The 24822-nt window shown below is 30.5% G+C and overlaps 3 long non-coding RNA genes across 3 annotated transcripts; 2 read left to right on the top strand and 1 right to left on the bottom strand.

Annotated features, from left to right (window-relative positions):
• Positions 1–4177: 4177 nt before the first annotated feature.
• LOC126878841 (uncharacterized) lies at positions 4178–6378 on the top strand. Its single transcript, XR_007695831.1, has 3 exons — positions 4178–4752; positions 5660–5817; positions 6060–6378. It is a non-coding gene; the product is annotated as an uncharacterized LOC126878841 (long non-coding RNA).
• A 5612-nt stretch (positions 6379–11990) lies between these two features.
• On the top strand, positions 11991–19688 carry LOC126878843 (uncharacterized). The gene is made up of 2 exons (XR_007695833.1): positions 11991–12067; positions 19516–19688. It is a non-coding gene; the product is annotated as an uncharacterized LOC126878843 (long non-coding RNA).
• Positions 17837–19508, bottom strand: LOC126878844 (uncharacterized). The gene is made up of 2 exons (XR_007695834.1): positions 19166–19508; positions 17837–18169 (listed from the first exon to the last, which is right to left on the bottom strand). It is a non-coding gene; the product is annotated as an uncharacterized LOC126878844 (long non-coding RNA).
• Positions 19689–24822: the final 5134 nt, after the last annotated feature.

Raw genomic sequence — 24822 nt, 5'->3', positions numbered from 1 at the left:
AGATATTCCTGTTGAAGACTTCTTTTGGTTTTTTCCTGGGTCACATTTGTCTGTTCTAGCTTCCCTCTGACAAATTCATTAATTTCCTCCTCATGCCTTGATTTGATAGTTGACATTTCTCCTAAACACCTTGCAGCATCATCTACAACAGAGTTAAGAGCATCTGATTACGTTAGGTACTGGATTATAATATCTAAAACTATTAAAACATTATGATTCCATTCAATAGGTACCTGTGAAGTTTTACATTAACAGTAAATTATAAAAAAATACAATTTCAGTGCAATAATAGTACATTGTTTACCGGGTAGGAAAAGCTTAACATTCCTGGACGACTGTGAAGATTGCTAAGTCGAGGCGCAAGCCGAGACTTAGCAACACAGAGTCCAGGAATGTGGCTTTTCCTACGAGGTAAACATACTATTTTTCCGCAAATCGTTTAAAATTCGACAGATATTGATTGATTAAAAAAAAACGCGATAATTTTATTCCCAAATAAATGGTGCTTTGAAATTCCTAATAAAATTACTTGGGTTACTATGGAAACGTATTGAGGTTGAATTGTCAAACTTGACGCTTATAAATTTAATTGCTGGTGTTGTCGAAAGTAAAATGATAAGTGATGATGAAATTTCCATTCCTGGGACTCCTCCAGAGCTGGTTGAGGCAGTGAATACTGCTTCATTATAATTATTGCCAAAGAAATCAAGAGAAAAGTACGAAAATGCATACAGACGTTTTATGGATTATCGCATGAGTAAAAATACGAGTTCTTTCGCAGAAAATGTTGTAATGGCATACTTCCTAGACATTTGTTTAAAGATGAAATCTTCAACATTATGGGCCAATTATTCAATGCTGAAGTCAACCCCTGCACTTAAACACAATGTAGATATATCTACATACTCAAAACTTCGTTCTTTATTGAAACGGCAAGCTCAAGGTTATAGGGCAAAGAAATCTAAGATTTTAACGAAGGAAGAAATTGAAAAATTTATCCAGGAAGCTCCAGATAAAGAAAATTTAATGATTAAGGTAATTTACAAGGTTTTAATAGCAATGTGTTTTCTATCATTTATGTAGAACACTAACAACTGTACGGAAATATCATTTCCTTACAGTAAGGAAATGACATTTCCTTACAGTAAGGAAATGACATTTCCTTACAGTAAGGAAGTCCTGACTTTTTCTTCAAGAAATTTTGACAGGAATGTCAAAATTTCCTGGCGATTTGCGGAAAAGGGAATTTTCTTCATTTTATATATTCATTTAGTTTATAATTGTTTATTCAAACGATTTTCAGATGGCTGCAATATTGGTTATAATTTTATATGAAACAATTACATATAATAGATCTATTATCTATAGACTTAATTAGATATATTGTTCAATAAGTCTATGCAGATTGTAACCTACACAGATGATGTAAACTTGATGTGAAGAACCACAAGGGACATTACAGAACTGTAATGTCTCTATACAAGAATGTCCTTTATTATACAATACAGCAGAAAGAAAATCCAGTAAGTAGGTACTTAATACAACCACATTAAAATGTATCTTAACACTTGTAAAAGAGTTTTGGGTTTAAGTTATTATACTAAAAACACTTCATGATATCTATAGATACATTCTATCTCAAGATATAAACACAAATTAAAACACTAACGATATTTAATAACAAAATATAGCCTCCAAACCACGTATCCTATTATGTTTACAAACAATTCGTAAAATTGATCGTCTGGGTGACGTCACGATGACAATATTTCATTTGTCAATGTCAAAGTTACCATACAACCTATGGTATAGGGACCTTGTCTACGTCATACGTTATTGGTATTGTCAATTGTCAATCATACAAACCAAAGACGTATGACGTAGCTATAGGGCTTTTCATCGACTGTCATTTGTTTCGAGCTTCTGTCATGTGTCACATAATATTAATATATCTACGCCCAAGGTCCCTATACCATAGGTTGTATGGTAACTTTGACATTGACAAATGAAATATTGTCATCGTGACGTCACCCAGACGATCAATTTTAAGAATTGTTTGTAAACATAATAGAGAGTTATTGCCAACGTCTTTTAAGTCGACCTGTAATAAAAGATCCTTTATTTTGACATATAAGCATGCGCAGTATTGCGTCTTTTATTTTTGTCTTTTAATAAAATACAGGCCGCCTGTATTTAAGGAAAATTAGAGGACACCTTTATTTTAATAAAAGTTCCTTTATTTTGACATAACGTGTCAAAAATGTGAAGAAAGGTCTAACTTCACTTGTATTTTGAATTTATCTTGTCGCTTCTTTGGATTGATAATTTATGTATTGTGGGATTGGGATTGATATTTGATTAAACTTTCATCATTAAAGTTGTATGTTGGGTTTTATTTATTAAAAACAACTCTAAGTAATATTCTGAGATATAGATTATTGATGTTTTGACCCAAACGAATATAGAAAAGAACATTTTATTGAAGCTTGAGTTATTACAAGAAGTTGTAAAAAGGAATATTACCTAAATAATTTTAAATTGTTACTAATTACAATGATCAGACTTAAAATATCAGTAACTCATTTATTAAACTCAATATATTTTACATTTTTCTATAGAAATAAATATTTATTGAAGATATAAGAGATTGAAGATATAAGATCAATAAATTTTAATGAAAGTTAGGATTTGTTAAAATTCTAGATTCAAAATAGAGTTCTATTCAACAGATATATAACAACAGGTTAACAAAATAAAACAAAGGTTCAAGTATTTATTTTTGAAAATTTAATCTTTTATAGATAAGAATCTATAAAGTTTTTAATCAAAAGTATTAATACACTTTCATTTTCATGCCATCTTCTTCTTTTGGTTCTTATCCGTTTCGAATGTTGGAAATCATATAGCAATCGTAACCTTGCTAGCTGCGATTCGAAACAGTTCCATTGATATTCTCCCTCCACCAGGTCTTCGCTTACCTTTGACTGTACCTTGCAATATGTACTGCAGCAGGGAGTAACGGTGCTGATTTATCATATGTGTCCCAGATACTGCAGTTTTATGCGTTTAATGGTAAACACAATCTCCAGTTCCTTCTTCATTCCTCCTTGTTCGTGATCCATTTCATGCCATCAGTATTTGTTTATTTAAACATTGCCAAAAAAATTAATAAAAACCAGCATAAAGCTTAATTCTTCTATTATCTTTTTGTATATCTGACAGATTAGAGGTCTTTTCATTTTCAGATAACTAATTATTGGGAAGTTTATATAACAGTATCCTTAGTATCTGTCTTTTCAGCTCCGGATAACTAGTTAACGGGAAGTTTTTCTCTGTCAGATATCTATTAGTATCTAATCTGTCAGATAAACTTCCTGATAACTAGTTATCCAGAGGTGAAAAGAAAGAAAGAGAGGGCCAAATGGATACCCAGATAGCACGGCACGTCCCGAGGACGTCTGTTTCAGGTCCCACTTAAGTCCGAATGTCCGGGGACCTCAATCGGACGTCCCCAGGAATTAGAAATCCGGACGTTCTCAGGAAGTCCGTTTACGGACATCGCCAGGACGTCTGTTTCAGGTCCCACTTAGTCAGAATGTACTGGAACCTTAATCGGCAGTCCCCAGGAATTACAAATACAGACTTTCCCAGGAAGTACGATTACAGAGGTCCATAGGAATTACGAATCCAGACCAATTCAGGAAAAATGTCAGTTTACGAGCTGAATGGCTCCTTATCGTGTATAGAAAAATTGACCCAACCTTTTTTTCTGGTTTTATTTAAAATGCCATAACGTTTTTAGGACTTCATTTAATTTTTTAATAATCCAGAAATTAATTAATTACATACCTCTCATCAATATTTTAGTTATTTTAATTTGTTTCGGTTGGATGGTTGCAGTGAATGCCTGTCAACGATCAACGAGGTGTTGGCGGTGGCGTGGGTGTTTGTGTTTTGTTATTGTGTTTCTTGTTTCTTCATTTCTTCTGTACTTCTGTTTGATTTCATAATTTCATCATTTGCTTTGATCACTTGATGGTATCAACTTGGCGATAATTAAATTGGATATTATTATTATTAGCGTGCATTCTTGGTAAGTTTTTAAGTTATTTTTATACTTGGTTTTCTTTGCAAGATACTGTGTTTTATTTGCTAGCTGAGCATATTTTTATTTCTATTCGCGGTGTGCAAGTACTTGGAAAGGGAAACGAGAAACGACCCTGCGCGAGTCGCGGAGAAATATTGCAACTATCTTAAATAATTCATATTGTCAATTGAAATTGTCAAATTGACGTATATTTCATACCTTCTGTCAATGAAGCAGAAAAATTATATATTGCTCCACAATATTGATATGATATGCAATTATTATATAAAGTAAATTTAATTAATTGTATTTTGCTTGCAGTACTGCATTTTAATAACTAATTTTATTTACTACATACAATTGTTGATGTTTTCATAACATAACCTGAATCTTATTTTTTCTTCTTATTATTTTTTTTGGACTATGGCCTTGACAATTATCCAGTAACCAGGACTAATATAATTGGCCAATATAATTAAAAGTGCGAATAATAGTACAGAGCGTAGAAATAGGGGTCGCTTTGCCGAACTTGCACGGCCCCAATAGGTCTTGTTAGTTTTGTATGTTTTGGTTGAGCAAAATTTTATTTTTAAGTTTTGTTCCTTTTGTATGTTTTGGCCGTAATTGGATATTCATATCCTTGGAATCATTAGTGTGAATTCTTGGTAACTTTCTAAGGTTATTTTTATACTCCCTTTTTATTCACAAGATATTTAATTTTTTATAGTTTTGTACATATAGCAATGTAAGTACAAGTACAATGCAAAAGAATTACATGCAGGCAAAAAGAAAGAACAATGCTACTTCTTTACATCTGAATAAAAGAAGTAGACCTGTTCCAGTCGTTAATTGTAGGGAGAACGAAGACATCATTGTTGAGAGCCATGAAATATCCAATGTTTCTGAGAAACCGTCCAACAATGAGCTGCAGAATGTTCATTCAACTGACCAGCAGAGAACTGAAGATTCTGTAAAACCTAAAGATTTTACAGAAATTTTTTTAAGAAATACTTCACAAATTACTTTCCAGAACTTCCTACTGATGCAAGAACATTATTAAAAACGTGTAGAGAAATACAAAGAAAAACTGTCCCACCTGGAGAATATCATCACTTTAGTGTAAAGTCTTGTTTAGAAACGTTATACATTCAGAATATTAATTTATTGAAAGACAAAAATATTTTTAAACTTGTTATTAATATTGATGGTTTACCTTTAACAAAAAGTAGTGGTAGTCAGGTGTACCCTATTCTGTGTAAGTTGAAAGGAACAACATTTGTAGAAATTATTGGTATTTATCATGGCTATGAGAAGCCAGCCTGCAGAGGCTAATATTTTTTTAGACATCTTTGTATCAAGCCTTATTTACCTTATAAATTATAAAACGGTATTGAAATAGATGGTCGAACATTTTCTATAAAAATTAATTCTATTGTTTGTGATGTACTAGCAAAAGTTTTTATTACATACACAAAGGGTCATTCTGGTGATGCTTCATGTATCAAATGTATAATTATTGTGTACGTAAATTGTGTATGTAAATTATTAATTTTCAATTGGTATCTATTATAGGTAAAAGACATCAAAATTTGGCGGATCAAGCACTTATAATTTTATCAAAAGAGTAATGTCAACTATATTGGCAGACAGTCTTATTATTGAGTATAGTTGGCTGGGTCGGAAAGGAAAACGTAGCCTTGAGAGTACGATGGTGGGAAAGCTGTTTGTATGTGAGTATTATATCACAATAACTACCACTTAAAAAGATATTTTAAAAATATGTGCTTAGATGAACTTCATATGCTTATTTAATTCATATTATAATCAAACACAACGCAACAATATTTGATTGTGCTTTTGTTTTTCAATAACTGTTAATTCTAATTAATAAAATTTATTTACAAATAGGAAACCTCTTATTTTCAGCAATATAATAGTAGTGGTATATTTTACCTATAACTAGTATTTTCAGCAATATGTAGATTGGATAGCGTAGCAGGACGAACGGTTGGCCGCACATCACTTTGCCTTGATGAATGCGAGTTAAATCCCCAGCCCGTTGAAAGGAAAACAAAAAGGCTAACACGTCAGTTTAAAATTCATAAGGCTGATTAGCCTATGTGATGGAGCAGTACGACAAGTGATAAGGGCATGTGGCTCAGTGATACTCCCTCATAGATCCCTACCGGAAGGATATATAATCATATATTTTCAGCAATATAATATAGTAAACACTGAACTAAAAATGTAATAAAACTGTAATGTAACAAGATAATCGATAGCCAGTGGTTATTTTGTATAAAAATTAATTATTTTAAATATATTTCTTATAGTGTTTTTTTTTCAATTTTAGCTGCAGCTGACAAAAGTGGTATTTCGCCAAACAAAAAAAAAACGGAGGAAGCGATTAGAAGGGAAAGGAGAGGCTGACTGCGAAAGAAAATAAAAATATGAATTAACATGAATATTATTTATGAAATTTTAACAAAAATTTGTTTGAAATATATTTGTTTTTTTTTTCATTTTAAATGCAGATTTCATCTTTAAAAGTTTCAAGTAAATTCAGTATAAAACAATTTACTATTTCCTTTTTGACATTATTTAAGAGCTTAGGCGCAAAATTTTGTGCCAATGCTTTTTAAATACATTCATTTTTTTTAATACTGAAAAAGGATTTTTGTAAAATTTAAAAACTGAATGAAACATTACATTATTCCTGAGGGCTGAAAGTACCTGAAAACTTCTATAATGTTTATTTTAACAAGTTACAGGGGTAAAAAACAGAAAATTTAGTGTGATTTTTAATAGGTATCAAATATCTCATTCAAAAGAAACTTTGTTTATTTTAAGGGACTTTCGGCCCTCGGTAATAATGTAATCTTTCATTCTGTGTTTAAATGTTTCAAAAATATTTATTAGTTTTATCAGGATTCGAAAAAAATGAATGCATTTAAAAAACATTGGTGCAAAATTTTGCGCTTACGCTGAAATTTTATAAAAACTTTCGGTAGGCAGTCCCAAGGAGGGTTTGGTCGGCCGTTCCAAGGAGGGTTTGGTTGGACGTCCCAAGGAGGTTTTGGTCAGACGTCCCTAGGAAGTCTTGCTCGGACGTCCTAAGGAGAGTTTGGTCGGATGTCCTGAGTACGGATGATTTTGTAACATCAGACGTCCTCTGTACGTCCTGAGGATGTCCCAGGACCTGAAACGTATGTCCTCTGGACGTACGAATGTCCTAGCGGTACGTCCCGGGTAAGTCCCAGGGATGTACTTGTGCTGTTTGGGTAAAAGATCAAACGCCAATAGCATGTATGTATATATTTATAAATTTATTATTTAAAACCTGCTAATGATCATAAAATACTTAAAATCAGTCACCAATATAATATTTATATTTATTTATAAATTTATTAACAAACTGCAGTCCAATAAAAATAAAATTAGTTTAAGCGCTAGCTTTAAATGTCGAACAATAATTTTAAACAAACACACACACAATTTAGTCGCATTAGATTAGCTCCTGGTTGAAAATGTACTGTCACAGCTTCTATATCAATATCAACAGCACACTCATTTGCCAGTATTTCAACGTTTTCTCTATTATGTACTACTGCAATATGTAAAACTGAACAAGCTGCATCTCATTACATATGGTAAAATGGGAAATCTCTTCACAATACCAAATGTTCTTTCAATAACAATTCTTGAAGGGATTTGTGATGGATTATAAAAACACAACTTCTGTCTGAAAATTCTGGAATGGTGTCATTCGGTAGTTGTAGTTGAGGAATGGATATCCACTATTCCCTAATAATATATTCTCCAGAAATTCCCCATTACATATACCCATAATGCAAAAGTATTTAAAAACTCATAAAATAGTATTTCCAATTTATTGCACTTCCATATTTATGAACGATGAGTATTATGGGATATATATATTATGTTGTTCTCTAAACATCTTTAAATGACAAAATAATTAAATTTAACGTTTTACTCTTCAATTATCTTATTTTAATTTTATATCGACAAATGGAATTTTATAGGTTATTTTTATATTTACAAAAATATTTCATGTCATTTGTCAAAATAAAAGATTCTTTAACTGCGTTTGCAATACCACTCTTTTAGACCCGTCCTGTATTTGTCCTTTATTAAAGTATCCTGTAATAAAGGATCCTTTATTTGCCGGTGGCAATAACTCTCTAATAGGATACCTGGTTTGGAGGCTATATTTTGTTATTAAATATCGTTAGTGTTTTAATTTGTGTTTATATCTTGAGATTTAATGTATCTATAGATATCATTAAGTGTTTTTAGTATAATAATTTAAACCCAAAACTCTTTTACAAGTGTTAAGATACATTTTAATGTGGTTGTATAAGTACCTACTTACTTACTGGATTTTCTTTCTGCTGTATTGTATAATAAAGGACATTCTTCATTCTTGTATAGAGACATTACAGTTCTGTAATGTCTCTTGCGGTTCTTCACATTAAGTTTACATCATCTGTGTAGGTTACAATCTGCTTAGACTTATTGAACAATATATCTAATTAATTCTATAGATATAATAGATCTATTATGTGTAATTGTTTCATATAAAATTATAACCAATATTGCAGCCATCTGAAGATCGTTTGAATAAACAATTATAAACTAAATGAATATATAAAATGGGGAAAATTCCCTTTATTGCACTGAAATTGTATTTTTTTATAATTTACTGTTAATTTAAAACTTCACAGGTACCTATTGAATGGAATCATAATGTTTTAATAGTTTTAGATGGTTTTAGATATTATGATCCAGTACCTAACGTAATCAGATGCTCTTATGTTAAACTTAAGGGAAAACTACTAATTTTGATACATAAATCTTTAGTTGAATTTCTTTTTCACCATGGTTTACATGTTAATTTTACATGGAGGAATTTATAATAATGTACTACATGCATTATCCGAAATTCAAAATTATTATATACCTACTCAAAATCATTTAAAAAAGTAAATTGTATTCAACCCATTATTAATATACCTAGGATATTTGAATGATTTAGTCCCATATATACACAAGAAAGAATCCCCTTCTGCTTTAATTAAGTAGTAATGCTATTCTACTGCATATATTTAATTGCAATTATATTCTATGATTTTTGTAACTTTACAGGTATCTACCACATTTTTTAAAGAATATATGAAATAAATAGTCATTAAAAATCAAAACATATTTTTTTAAATATACACATTTTCAATACATTCCTACTTTCCGAGTTCATTTCAATGAGTGAAGTGAATGAATTTAAATGCAGCATTCTGGGTGACGTCACTCCCGCCATTAGATTCTTGATGCTGATTGGTGGAAAGTTACCATGCAACCTGTCTATTTATGAACCTTGATCTACGCCATACGTCTTTGGTTTGTATCATTGGTATATATCAATAACGTATGACGTAGATATATTAATATTATGTGACACATGACAGAAGCTCGAAACAAATGACTGTGAATGAAAAGCCCTATATTAATATTATGTGACACATGACAGAAGCTCGAAACAAATGACAGTCGATGAAAAGCCCTATTATACAGGGTGTCCCGAAAAGATTGGTCATAAATTATACCACAGATTCTGGGGCCACAAATAGGTTGATTGAACCTCACTTACCTATATACAATAGTGCACACAAAAAAAGTTACAGCCCTTTGAAGTTACAAAATGAAAATCGATTTTTTTTCATCTATCGAAAACTCTCAAAGATTTTTTATTGAAAATGGACATGTGGCATTTATATGGCAGCATCATCTTAAAAAAAAATTTAAGTAAAATTTGTGCACCCCATAAAAATTTTATGGGGGTTTTGTTCCCTTAAACCCCCCCAAACTTTTGTGTACGTTCCAATTAAATTATTATTGTGGCACCATTAGTTAAACAGATTATTTTTAAAACTTTTTTGCCTCTTAGTACTTTTTCGATAAGCCAGTGTTTATCGAGATATTTTGAATATTTGTCGAATCCACCACATATTTGTATATGGTTAAGTACGATTATAGAGACCTGTTAATAATCTGAAAATTTATTTATAATTTACATTTTTAGGTATATTTTGAAAAAGAAGCTACATCTCGATAAAAGGTGACTTATGAACAAAAGACTAAGAGGCAAAAGTTTTAAAAATACTGTGTTTAACTAATGGTACCACAATAATACTTTAATTGGAACGTACACAATCATTTGGGGGGTTTAAAGGAACAAACCCCCCATACAATTTTTACGTAAATATATTGAAAAAGAAGCCGCATCTCAATAAAAACTGACTTATCGAAAAAATACTAAGAGGCAAAAAAGTTTTAAAAACGTCGTGTTTAACTAATGGTACCACAATAATGAATTAATTGGAACGTACAAAAAAGTATGGGGGGGTTTAAGGGAACAAAATCCCCATAAATTTTTTATTAGGTGGACAAATTTCACTAAAATTTTGTTTCAAGATGTTCCTGCAATAAGAGTGATACATGTCCATTTTCAATAAAAAATATCTAATAGTTTTCGATATATTGAAAAAAATCGATTTTCATTTTGTAACTTCAAAGGGCTATAACTTTTTTTATGAGCACATTTGTACTAAGGTAAGTTAGGTTAAATCGAACTATTTTTGACCCCAGAATGTGTGGTATAATTTATGACCATTCTTTTCGGGACACCCTGTATATCTATGTACACATCAGATCGTCCCACGGTTCTTAGACTATACTACGGTGGCCTTTTCCGGCGGTGGTGGGGAGACTTCAATTTTTGACGTTACGTCACAAGAGTTTAGAATCTGACAGAATCCCATTTTTAAATTTTTTGCGGTAATCTTTTTTGATCTTTGAATGTGTACAATATACTTTGTGTAGTATTGTGTATGATTTGTATTGTTATTAAATAACATATATTAAGATAAATTTTATCTTATAATATCCTAGTTTACTCTATATTTTTGTATTTGAAATTGTGCTGTTGTTTCCCGTAAATACTATTCGCTCCGAGCGTTAACAAAGTGTCAAAGCAAAATCGACCGACCTGCTCATGGTGGCGGTTTTTTGAAATTTTATAAGGACGCTTTGTGTATGTTTAAATGAGACATTTAAAAAAATGTTGTGTCACGCTAGTGATATTATGTATTAATATAAACAGCAAATAAAAACGCACTATAAATTCTTCACTTTCCAATATTGATTATCAGTTTGATTTTGTATGCATAACCTCACTATCGCAGTTTATGTCAATAAATATTTATTAACGAAAAAGAAAATATTTTGTTGCACTATAAATTACAGTGTAAATTAATAACTAATGAATTCTAACAATTGTATTCGGTTATTATCACTACAAAATAAAATATTCAAGTTTAACAAAATAATCCCATAAGACTCATGCCCGTATTCATAGTCGGTACTCAAGCCATACTTGAGGCCGTGCTCAGCCAAGTCGACCTTACGGCAGCGTCGTACTCAAGTTTTCGTTCTGTTTCATAAACGATACTTCGGGTTTTCTCGGCTAAGGTCACAAACCATACATACTCATAGACGTTTCACGTAAATTGTCAAGGTCAAGACAGCAAATTAGTTACCATTCCAATCCAGAGATGTCGCTGCCAGTCAATTCGATTGTCATATTTAACAGCTGACAGTTGACAATTAAATTAATTTGTTATTTACTTTTTATTTTACAGTTTGTGGCTTAATTATTTTATTATAGTGGTGTTACGGTTTTAATTAGATTTAATCACAATTTTAATCAATTGTATTAACCTCCTCTCCGTTTTTATGAGTAGAATTTTTAGTTTACATTGATCATCCCGCGTTGTGTTTCTCCAAATTTAAAAAACAATATCATCCAGAAACAGAAAAGATCCTGAAACAGTTTATTCCAATAGACAAGTGTGTCATCAACATTTCGGGCCTATATATTTTTGGAAGTTTGTAAAAGATTATAAGGTAATATTTATCTAAACAATACCCTACAAGATTCTTTCAAAAATTTTCATTCAACTCAATATTACACATCAGTGCTTTCACGTGACACATGGCAGTAGTGTTTAGCATTTTGAAAACAAATTGGAATATTTGAAGTTTTCAGTAAAATATTGAATAAAACATTGATTTGTCTTTCTGTTGTTTTAATTTCCTGCGAAATTTCATCAAAAATCCCGCAAAATTTATAATTTGAAATTCCCACGTAACTAAAATTTGTCAATTTAGTTCCCATTCCAATCAAGAGATGGCGGTAATTCGATCCGAAAGATTAACATGGTCGTGAAACGTCTATGAGTATGTATGGTTTGTGGTAGGTCCATAGAGAAATAAAAAGAGAAGTAGGTCCATCGACAGCTGCGGTTAAAACTCGCCCTGATGGAATACAGTGTTGCCAAATTTTGGTTGAGAAAAATGTCACTTTTGGCGGGCAATTCAAATTTCAGTAAGTCACTCAAGGACAGTAGACTTTAAAAACTAATATTTTCATTTTCAGTATTTAATGGAGGACGGAGGCTACTGATTGATAATTCCGTTCATCTTAGATGTGTTCAAATGTATGTAATTATTATATGTATAATATGCAAATATTTGTTTGTATGATTGTTTTTACACTACAAATAACATTTATACCATACATTAATTAAAGAATATAATTGAAATTGATGTCTATAATTTTTTTTGTTGAAGTGTTCAAATGCCAAGAGCCAGGAAGGATGTAGTAAAACTGAAGAACACAAAAAGGAACACATGATATGGATTAATAGTAATAAGGTGTAAGGCATACAGAAAAATGAAACGAAAGCTGAAAAGATAACCAAAACAATGATGATAAATAACAAGGAAGGCCTAAACAACAGAGAAATAAAGTGCAATCAGGTAACATTAAAAAAAGTATCAACCTATGAATACCTAGGTAGGGAGTATAATAACTGACAACAGAAAATAGACGCTGAAATAGCAAACGAAGGAAACAAATCGACATGAATATTTAATACCTTAAATAAACCCATACTAGGACATAAAGACATACAAATGGAAGTGAAAAGGCAGATGCATAATACAATAACAAGACCAGTAATAACCTATGCAAGTGAAAATTGGACAATACAGAAGAAACATGGGTCAAAAATAGAAGCAATGGAGATGAAACACTTAAGAATGATTGCAGGAAAATGAAAATGGGGTAGAATAAGAAATGAAGAAGAACAGAAATAGAGCCAATATTATATCACATCCAAAATAAACAACTGGAATGGTATAGACATATCATAAGAATGAAACCAGAAAGGATGGCCAGGAAAATTCTGGAAATGGGAAACACAACAAAAAGGAGAAGAGGACATCCCCGAAAGAATTGAAGGGATCAAATAGAGGATATAGTACATGTACGAGGGAAAACGAAAGAAGAAATGAAAAGCCTAGCCAAAAACAGAAAAGCGTAGAAAAATGGGTGAAAGAAACAACGGACCATAATCCGACACCGTAATAGGCATAAGGAAAAAAGACAAGAAGAATAGATAAACTGAAAGAACATTCATGAAAAATTCTTATTTTATGTCAATTCTATCTATAAAATTTACATTTATATATTGAATTTAAAAATATGGATTTGTTGATACTTTTTAAAAAAAAAAGAAGTTTGATAAAGAAACAACAGTTCAGAATAATTATAATTATTTTATTTGTTCTTAAAAATATTACAAAACTAAAATAAAAATAAAATATACAAAACTACAACCACCCATTTAAGATGAATATACCTTGGGCCGCCCTTTAATGGTAAATTAATTTACAAATGCTTGCATGTAAGAACAATGTAAAATTAGTATGGCAGAGGATCACCAGGATATAATACGAAATTAAATAGCATTTCAACTTATTTTTGTAACTCCACACAGAAAGCAAACATTTTGTTTTTTTTTTAACTTAAAACTTTGGTTTAATAGTAAAGTTTTTAGGAATAAAAATTAAAAGGGACACCACTATCTGCACATAATCAGTTGCATTTATTTTGTGTATCTGATGAAACACATTTTTTTAATACTTAAAAACTTAAGTAACATCAATTTTTTGGTGGTTTCGGTCTACCTGGGGTAAAAACTGAACATACTTTTTTATGAGAAAATGGTGGAGAGTCTAAATTTGGGATTTAATATTGAAACAATGAAAAAGTGAAGCTGAAAGTTTCAAAATTTTATGTCTATTTTGTATAACAAAGTATAATAATATGCCCTTAGACTACTCGTTAAACATGTCTTACACAAACATATGACAAATATCATCAAAAGCTAAACGAGTTAAAAATATTTACTATAACTTTTTTCTACTCCCGCAAGAAGTAAATTTAATGTTGTTCATTATAAAAATAAGATACTTATATTTTTAATTAAAAATATATGTTTTAATACTAGGTACTACATACAATACTGGAAGTATAACATTTAAAATGAAAATAGAGCAATGATTTTATATTTTTATGATGCAATAATTTTATTGCATCTATAAGTAAGAGTCCTATGATGGCCACATCTACACTAAATTTAAAATTAAGATGCAGTAGAAATAAACAAATCAAGACAAGTTAAATGCTACTATTAGGAGCACTCCTGAATCATAATTTACAATGTATAAACTTTGGAAATCATGATTTGGGATTTACAATGTATATACATTGTAAATTATGATTTGGGAGTGCTCATAGTAGCATTTAACGTGTTTTGGTTTGTTTATTTCTACTGCATCTTGAATTTAGTATAGCATATTTCTGTAAATATTTAGGTAAATTTAAATACCAAAACTAAATATGTTATTACCACTGAATGTAAAAAAGATTTAAGTACAGTGAAAACTATTAAAACTGTATATTTTGTGAAAAGTTACTATTCACAAACTTTATTTAGCAATAATGTATCAAACCCGGTATTACCACATCTGCGAAAGACAGTACCTCCGTAGACTAGGGTAGGTTTGTGACTATGGCCACTACTGTAGACACAATGAAATTCCAGGCTAATGTATGTAAGTGTACATAATATGAAATGGAGATTTATTATTTTTATAACAATACAATAATTTCAATGGTTAAACAGATTAGGTTAATCTTCATTGTACAGATCTATTTATTCTTACGAGATCTTTCCTTAGAACACTTAGAAATGAAATGCACATTGTTTCTCACTGGCCCTGGGAATAAAAATTATGGTTACTATTGATTTGTACACCAAGTTACTTCAGGCAGGTAATATTTTATATTAACCATATACTTTGTTTCTATAAATGTTTAGATCAATTAAAAATGGTCTTCATTTGCCAATTTGTTAACATTTTTTTCAACTCATGTACTGAATGTTCCATTAATTTCACATCTTCCCTAAAACAATATCAATGTAAAATCAAAAATATTCCTTTCATGCTTGCATTTAGTTTTGGAACTTTACATACCTTATACTTACATTTAGCAAGAGTAGACATGTTTACATTTTCCACTATTTTCTGCTTTACAAGAACATAACATTTGGCTAATGCTCATGCCATTTGTGAAAGATAGGGTTCCTTTAATTTCGTGGGGATTGGACCTTACCCTTACTGAAGGAATAAACCATATATTTTGATAGTATGCTCAGAACTTTCCTCTATTTTTCCAGCCAAAATAAGATGACCAGAGTTTAAAACTTGTTTTCCTTCTAAAACTTCTTGAATTTTCAGTACCCAAGAACTTCAAATATCCCACGATACTACTTAACTTCATGACTAAAAAATAGAACCAAATAGAAAATACAACTTCAACAATTTTGAAAACAAAACCAAACAAATTTGTTTTTGGCAGAATGACTTGAATGACAGACGATTTGTGACGGAACGGAACAGTAAATTAGGCAACATTGTATTCCATCAGGGCGAGTTTTAACCGCAACTCCATCGACGACCACAAACCATACATACTCATAGACGTTTCACGTAAATTATCAAGGTCAAGACCACAAACCATACATACTTATAGACGTTTCACGACCATGTTAATCTTTCGGATCGAATTAACGCCATCTCTTGATTGGAATGGGAACTAAATTGACAAATTTTAGTTACGTGAGAATTTAAAATTATAAATTTTGCGGGATTTTTGATGAAATTTCGCAGGAAATTAAAACAACAGAAAGACAATTCAATGTTTTATTCCATATTTTACTGAAGACTTCAAATATTCCAATTTGTTTTCAAAATGCTAAACACTACTATGTGTCACGTGAAAGCACTGATGTGTATCGAGTTGAATAAAAATTTTTGAAAAAATCTTGTACATAGGATGATTGTTTAGATAAATATTACCTTATAATCTTTTACAAACTTCCAAAAATATATAGGTCCGAAATGTTGATGACACACTTATCTATTGGAATAAACTGTTTCAGGATCTATTATAGTTTTTTTTAATGTGGAGAAACACAACACGGGATGATCAATGTAAACTAAAAATTCTACTCATAAAAATGGAGAGGAGGTTAATACACTTATTAAAATTGTGATTAAATCTAATTAAAAACGTAACACCACTATAATAAAATAATTAAGCCACAAACTGTAAAATAAAAAGTAAATAACAAATTAATTTAATTGTCAACTGTCAGTTGTTTAATATGACAAGAGAATTGACTGACAGCGATATCTCTGGATTGAAATGGTAACTAATTTGCTGTCTTGACCTTGACAATTTACGTGAAACGTCTATGAGTATGTATGGTTTGTGGTCAAGACAGCAAATTAGTTACCATTCCAATCCAGAGATGTCGCTGTCAGTCAATTCTCTTGTCATATTTAACAACTGACAGTTGACAATTAAATTAATTTGTTATTTATTTTTTATTTTACAGTTTGTGGCTTAATTATTTTATTATAGTGGTGCTACGTTTTTAATTAGATTTAATCACAATTTTAATAAGTGTATTAACCTCCTCTCCATTTTTATGAGTAGAATTTTTAGTTTACATTGATCATCCCGTATTGTGTTTCTCCACATTAAAAAAAAACAATATAATAGATCCTGAAACAGTTTATTCCAATAGACAAGTGTGTCATCAACATTACGGACCTACATATTTTTGGAAGTTTGTAAGGCCCGGTTGTACAATCGAGGTTCAACTCCGGCTCAGCGCCATTACCGAGTTCAGGGCAAGAAGTGCGTTGTACATACAAAGTTTAAGCTTGAGCTCGGTTTAAGCCCGGGTTCAGCTGAGCGGTCGATGTTCGGCGGTTTAACGCTGGTTCAAGCATTTTTAACCTCACATTTTTGTCATTGTCAACGGAAATCATAATATTTACACCTTAAAAATGAACCTCATTGAAAATTTAACTAATAATGAAGATTTTCTGGAAATGGTAAATATTCTAGAAGGAAGGAGAACACAGAAACAGTGTAGGTCTAGAGAAAATCATTTTGAAAATGGAAGGATAATGCATTGTTGCAAAGATTTTGGATATCTGTTCACTGTTCACTATTTGTATGAAACTAATATTGCTCATAGAATAAAAAATCGAACAGATAGGTAAGAACGAGAACGAAAACAAGTGGCAAATTTGTTATTGACATTTCAAGAACCAAGCTGTATCTTCTAAGAACATGGTTTTTATTGCCTTAAATTAAGGTTTTGTGCAGTGAAGTGGGCCCATATCACTGGTTTTAAGCAACAGGCTCCTTTTTGCAACTTGTGAATGATTTTGAAGCAAATGTAGAAAACGATTTTGTTAATTTATTAAATTAGATGTACATAATTTATTAATAAATCTTAAATTAATTATATTTGTACCATGCTTATGTAGGTACATATTATCACTTTATTTAATAATAATTACAAACTAATTTACCTTCTAAAATTATTTAAATTACCTACCTACTTCCCTAGAATAAGGCAAATATTAACATTTTTGAGTGAATTTGAAATCATAGCTGTAAACAGTTAAATATTTATGAGAAGAGAATGTGAAGATTGAATTAGTATCTTCTTTGGTGATAGTGGTTACGGAGTCAAGAAAACCTGATAACACCCTTACGCAATCCTTCATCACAAGCTGAAATTTTATTTAATGAGGCACAATGAGAATGCAGAATGCATAGACACAGTTGAATGGGTCTACCGAATAACAATTGTTAAGTGCCATGTGATTCGTTTTTAAGAAATCGAACAAAAACTGTTAAAATTGGAATATTGGTAAATTTACACATTTAAAGGTTAGTTATTAATACAGTTTGTAAATAACTGTACTGTATTACTAATCCTTTTTTAATGGCATGGACTATATGTCAATCAGCCAGTCAAAGCATGACGAATATATTAAGAAGAATATAGGTACATTTAAAGACCGTAAAGTCCATAAAATATCAATGACGAAGAAAAGTTAGTTCAGTTGAGATGTAATTTAAGTACTGAAATTAAACAGATGGTACTAAGCTGAAGTAATTAATTACTAATCCTTAAAATGTATAAATTTACCATTATTATAATTTTAACAGTTTTTGTTCGATTTCTTAAAAACGAATCACATGGCACTTTTATTCGGAAGGCCCATTCAATTGTAATTGGAACATCAATGATACACAATATTGCAATGCTTTTTAATAACCCTTTGCTTATACTACATAAAGAAGAAGAAGTAGCAATAACATTAGCCAAAAATGTAGTAAATCTAACTGTCTATAGTCTAGAGAATCATGAGAAGTACAATTTGTCAAACGTAGGAGGAGGTTGAAAATCTTATGCATGAATACTTTGTTAATTTAGAAATTTAAACTAATACATACAACAACTATTAGATATTTATAAAAATTTCTTACTATCTGCTACAATCAATGGCTTTGATAAACTTCTTTAAAATTTTGGGGGTTATTTGTTTCATTCTATTTTGTACAATTCTGCTTTATTATTTGGCCAAAGATACCAATATTTCTTTTTGAGAAGTGAAATTGGAAGGCTTTTTTGCGTCCAGTGTAGAAAAAAACACTTATATAAAAACAGTTTTTTACAAAAAGAAAATAAACACATTGCAATATCCTAATACTTATAATACCTATTCAAATGGTCTGTTCACAAATTTAACGTAGGAAATTGATTAAACTGATAAACTAAACGATAGAAAATACCGATTAAACTAATAACAGTAATAAAAGAATTATATTGACAAAAACCAAATAATAATACATAAATGGCGGGAAAATTTATGTCGAGAATTGACGGGAATTGCTTTGAATACGCATGCCTTACGTTGCCAACCTTACCAAAATTTGTATGAACCTCGGCTTAACTGAACTCGGCATTGAACAACCCGAATGAAGTTAAACCGACGCTCAAAATTGAACCCGGTTCAACTAAGCCATAGCTTAAGCCGCCAATGTACAATCGGGCCTAAAAGATTATAAGGTAATATTTATCTAAACAATCATCCTATGTACAAGATTCTTTCAAAAATTTTCATTCAACTCGATACACATCAGTGCTTTCACGTGACACATAGCAGTAGTGTTTAGCATTTTGAAAACACATTGGAATATTTGAAGTTTTCAGTAAAATATGGAATAAAACATTGAATTGTCTTTCTGTTGTTTTAATTTCCTGCGAAATTTCATCAAAAATCCCGCAAAATTTATAATTTGAAATTCTCACGTAACTAAAATTTGTCAATTTAGTTCCCATTCCAATCAAGAGATGGCGTTAATTCGATCCGAAAGATTAACATGGTCGTGAAACGTCTATAAGTATGTATGGTTTGTGTCGACGACTTGAGACTCAGCTGTCATTAGTGTCATTTTTTGGCTCTTCAAGACCGCATTTCACGTTGAGTACGGTTTATGAAACACAAATTTGTTCAAGGTCGACCTTAAGCATCGACGCTGACTTGAGTACCGACTAGAATACGGGCCTCAATGTAACGTCCTTACAAAATCTGACAGCGTATCACGTGTAGGGATGAATCGATACCACTCGGTATTCGATACCAAGTACTCAGGTCGGTATCGAATCAAAGTATCGATACCGCATTCGATACCGGCTTCTGGTATCGATACTTGTGAGTACTCGATACTCATAAGTGACGTGACCTTGATGTGACGTCACATAACCACAGAATATAACTTTTGCACAGTATATTCAATGGTGTGGTATGACGTCAGAGAACTGACAGCCACAGGCAACCATAGAGATAATAAGAATGTCTATGCAGGTGCAGGTTACAGGACAGGGTGTTATGACAATGACGCTATGACGGAAAGATAAACAAAGGCGACCTCACAGCGCACGTGTTCAACCCACGTGGGGATTCAGATGGTCCATAGAAAGTGCTGAATCTAGAAAAATTTTAAACATCCATGCTATTTAAAATCAACAATGTAAATTTTCTTACTATTGTAACATTTTAACGGATTTTTACCCTCATATTTTTAATTTTGGTGGCCTAGCATGTGAAATGTGAATGTGAACGAAAACGTTCTGCATTTGTGATGTATCCCTTTATTAATAAATTAATATACCTTTTATAAAGGATTTTAATAAATATAATTTTTTGTGTTGTGTTGTATACAGTCAGCTACAGGAAATAATTTTCCTTGTGGATTTATTTTATGTTCAGTTTGATTTATTAAAAAGAACTCATAAATAAAAGTTAATCTCGATATAAATTAATGTTTTGACCCAAAGAAATATGTAAATTTAAATACATATAAAAAACATTTTATTGAAGCTCTAGTTATTGCAAAAGTTTGTAAAAAGAAATTATACTTAAGATGTAATTCCAATAAATTTGAATGCACAAATATCATGCTTTAGACTTAGACAAAAGTTTATATAGATTTGTTAAAATTCTAAAAGTAGAGGTCAATTCAACAGATATAACATAACTGGTATTAACAACGAATAATGTAGAATCTTATGTCTATATTTGTTGATATTAACAATATAAACAGATTAACACAATAAAACAAAGCTTTAAGTATTAATTTTTGAAATTTGACTCCTTTATAAGTACATTAGAATCCTATCAAGTTCTTAATCAAAGGTATTACACTTTCATTTTCCTGCCATCATCATTATTTGTTTATTTAAACATACTATCAAAAAAACGAATAAAAAAAACACCATAAAGTCTATTATCATTTTTGTCATTTAAAACAATTATTTGTCAATACATTTTTGCTAGTTGTGGAACTCCTTTTAATGGAATGTGATGTAACATATTTTAAAGGATAGGTAGAAATCAAACACAAAAATTTATTTAAAAAACTGCTATAATAATAAAATAAATTTGTTAACCAACTGCAGTCAAATGAAAATAAAATTATCAAAATTAACCATTTAAGCTTGCCTTAAATGGAGAATAATATTTTAAAACAAACACATATTATACAAAATTTAGTTGCAATAGCTTTACTCCTGGTTGAAAATGTACTGCCACAGCTTCTATATCAACAGCATCCTCATTTGCCAGTATTTCAATGTTTTCTCTATTAACTACTACAATATTATGTAAAACTGAACAAGCTGATAATAATAATGATATCACTCTACTAGTACTCAGTATTGAATATGGTTTGATTCAATACCAAGTACTCAGTATCGAATAAAGGTACTGATACCATATGAGTACTTAGTAGCATCGAATACCTACTGCAATATTATGTAAAACTGAACAAGCTGATAATAATAATGATATCACTCTACTAGTACTCAGTATATCGTTTGATTCAATACGAAGTACTCAGTATCGAATAAAGGTATTGATACCATATGAGTACTTAGTAGCATCGAATAACTACTGCAATATTAATGTAAAACTGAACAAGCTGATATTAATGATATTACTCTACTAGTACTAGGTATTGAATATGGTTTGATTCGATACTGAGTACTCAGTATCGAATAAAGGTATTGATACCATAATATGAGTAAAATGAAATGAATGAATAATATGAGTACTTAGTAGCATCTAATAACTATTGCAATATTATGTAAAACTGAATAAGCTGATATTAATATCACACTACTAGTACTTGGTATTGAATATGGTTTGTTTCGATACCGAGTACTTAGTATTGAATGAAGGTATTGATACCATATGAGTAATTACTAGCATTGAATAACTACAGCACAGCAGTATTATGTAAAGCTGAACAAGCTAATATTAATGATATCACTCTACTAGTACCCGGTATTGAATATGGCTTAATTTGATACTCAGTATTGAATTAAGGTATTGATACTATATGAGTACTTAGTAGCATCGAATAACTGCTGTAATGTTATGTAAAACTGAACAAAATGATGTCAATAATATCACCCTACTAGTTCTCGGTTTCAAAAACAGTTTGTTTCAATACTGAGTACTCGCAGTATCTGTAGAGTCAGCTCAGTATGCAACCACTTATACGTTTCCTTCAGAAACGTAGTCGGTACTTGAGACAGAACCTCTTTGGGGAGAAGGACAGGATCAGCGTTACCACATTTAGTAGATTTCTACTTTTTTGGTAGATTTTTGACATTTTTGTAAGAATTCTAGTAGGCAATGGGTGCATTCAGCAGACGCAATCGCTAACTAATCGATTAGTAATCGATTTGTGATTTATATGCTGAATGTCACAATTTATGTGGCATTCAGCAGAAAATCACTAATCGATTAGTTAGCGATTGTGTCTGCTGAATGCACCCAATATTTTTTAGTAGATTTTTGGTAGATTTCAACATTTTGTTATGAATAAAGTGAAATTTGCTTTTTTAAGTATTTCTTACATTTTTAAATTAATTTTGAAGCTTTCGCTTTCTTGTTCCAAAAAAGCTGACAACGTCGCTAAATTTCATCGTCATGAGCACGTGTGAAACAGGAAACAACCCCTAATAAAGTGGTGTATTATTATTATATCTCTTGAAATTCGCTTGAATCACTTATTTTTAAATATAGTTTTATATTCTGTAGAGTAGATATATGTACATATTATGTATTAAACACTTGTGTTGGTTGGGTTAAATTGATGAACAATTTGACATAATGAAAATTAATTCCTAAGTGGAATTTACTTACATTTACAATTTAAGAATGTTTTAATTAGAATATTAGAATTTTAGACATCCTGAAGTGGAATTTACTTAGGTACATTTGTAATTTACAATTTAAGATTTTTTTAAATTATAGACAAAATAAAATTTTCATATGACAAATGACAGATGACTTTTACATGATGGCCGCTTTCGATTTTTAATCCATAGTTATCAATAGGGCTTTTCATTTACAGTCATTTGTTTCGAGCTTCTGTCATTTGTCACATAATATTAATATATCTACGACATACGTTATTGGTATATACAATAATACAAACCAAATACGTATGACGTAGATATATTAATATTATGTGACACATGACAGAAGCTCGAAACAAATGACAATCGATGAAAAGCCCTATATAGGGCTTTTCATTCACAGTCATTTGTTTCGAGCTTCTGTCATGTGTCACATAATATTAATATATCTACGTCATATGTTAATGGACTATAACAATGATACAAACCAGAGACGTATGACGTAGATATATTAATATAATGTGACACATGACAGAAGCTCGAAACAAATGACAATCGATGAAAAGCCCTATTGAATAATTATTACCAAATCGGTAAAGTTTTGATTTGTTTTATATGAATATAATTACAAAATACTACTGAATTTCACTTTTTGACATCAATTTAATTAATAATAACCTACATTTTGTACAATATTTTTAATAATTAACAAAAAATTTTTAAGTTCACTCAAATAAATAATCGATTACTGCCATCAAATTCACATTAATTTCTAACTACATATAGCTGTTTTTATTATAAAAAAAATCATAAATATTTATACAAATATGTTAATAAAGGTTTTAGTATATTTTAGTTTTTTATTTAGTAGATTTTAGTTTTTGATTTAGTAGATTTTAGTAGATTTTGACCAAACATGCAGTAGATTTCGTAAATAAAATGTGGCAACGCTGGACAGGATGTCAAGATCAAGGTTGCCAGGTCTGGTGAAAATTCACCAGATTTGGTGATTTTGTAAGCCGTTTGGTGATATGGTGAAAACTTTTTTAAAAAGCTTAATATCTGGTGATTTTTTGACCTCACCTACATATTATAAATTTATTTTAAAATTTAAAAAGTACGATTATATTATTTATGTTTGTTATTCGTTATTAAGAATTGCCTAATATTCATATCATACAAAAAGTCTAATTTGTAATATAAAATGATTCGCCTCTGTGATGTTCAACCGGGGATTTCCCGAAGTTTATGCGATTCTTGCATGTGTTCATGCCCTTCTAATTTATGTCTTGGTTTCAGTTAATATCAACATAATATCAATTTTCAATTTATCAGTTTTATCTTTCATGTGTACGCTATAGAGTTTTTAAGTGCTTACTGTTTTTCATATTTGTAGAATGTTTGTAGTTTTGTCACGTTTTGTGTTGGTTTGATCATCTAAACTAAAATCTCAAAGGTAGGTATACATATTACGTTAATTACTAACTATTTTTTCTACTAGGTGTTTCAACAAAAAGATTTGTTGAAACAAAGATGGTCTGTTAGGCCAAGTTTACGACATAAAAGTTTTAAATAGTAAGTAATCTACATTGTCGGGATTTTCAGTACCTTTCATAAAAATGAACACCTACATTTTACATTATATTTTACAAAAAAAATCGTTGT

Source organism: Diabrotica virgifera, chromosome 1, assembly GCF_917563875.1.
Source record: "Diabrotica virgifera virgifera chromosome 1, PGI_DIABVI_V3a".
Taxonomy (NCBI): Eukaryota; Metazoa; Arthropoda; class Insecta; order Coleoptera; family Chrysomelidae; genus Diabrotica; species Diabrotica virgifera.
This window is presented reverse-complemented; position numbering and strand designations above follow the sequence as displayed.